Source organism: Arachis duranensis, chromosome 4 (assembly GCF_000817695.3).
Source record: "Arachis duranensis cultivar V14167 chromosome 4, aradu.V14167.gnm2.J7QH, whole genome shotgun sequence".
NCBI classification, from domain to species: Eukaryota; Viridiplantae; Streptophyta; class Magnoliopsida; order Fabales; family Fabaceae; genus Arachis; species Arachis duranensis.
In genome coordinates this window covers 93,178,739-93,179,708 of record NC_029775.3, presented here as the reverse complement: position 1 = coordinate 93,179,708, position 970 = coordinate 93,178,739, and positions in this window count along the sequence as shown.

Below are 970 nucleotides of genomic sequence, written 5' to 3'. Positions count from 1 at the left end.
ATATATAACACGAACAATTTTGGGTTGGTTTGAACGTAAAAATGTAAGTTGTGCCATTTACTATAATTTGTTTCGTGTATCCTATGGGAACTAGAAGGAGGACCAGGTAACAACGTGATTGACCCATCCTATTATTTATGATTCAATCTCTCTCTCTCTCTCTTAATTAAAAACCTTACATTTGTTTCCATGCATCTTCATGCATGGCATTCTTTTTGTTTACGTTTTGACCATTGATTATTCCATTTATCACAATAGAAACGAGGACAGGTTTAGAAAATACCACAAGCAATTTGTTATGGATTCTTGTATAGAATGAATCAAATGAACACATGTTTTTAATATATAGTTAATGGACTGGAAACAGTCATCAATGAGAAACTTATTACCCACGGATTGGAACAGGGTTGATCAGCTACTTTTGTTTGATGTTGAAATGCTGAGACAGTATATATGCAATATCTAGACTAGAAATCTTTTTTGGAGTATCCTCGTCAAACAAATTATTTAATTCGAAATTTTAGAACATCTCATTATCTAAAATAAAATTTAAATTCTCGATATTTAATTAAAGAAATATGAGTTTTTTATGCATATTTAATCATACTTTTAGATTGAAATATTTTTATATTAATCATCATTTGCTATATGTTTTTCCGAGTGAGAAATATTATTATTATTATTATAAGATGCTACATGCATCATGTGAACGTATTGATTAATATATAAAATTTAATAAGAGCATATGACAATCTGAAAGAGATATATATAGGTTCAAATACAAGAACACAGATGTTGACAATTTATGATTTATTAATAACTTGTAGCAATTAGCTCATCAATTCTTTTATGGTATTTTGCTGACGATCTTCACTTCTACACCTATCTTTTTCCTTTCAACTTTCAATTATATATTTCTTATGTACACACAAGAAAAAGAAGAAGCCAAATAATATTAATGAGCCAATTT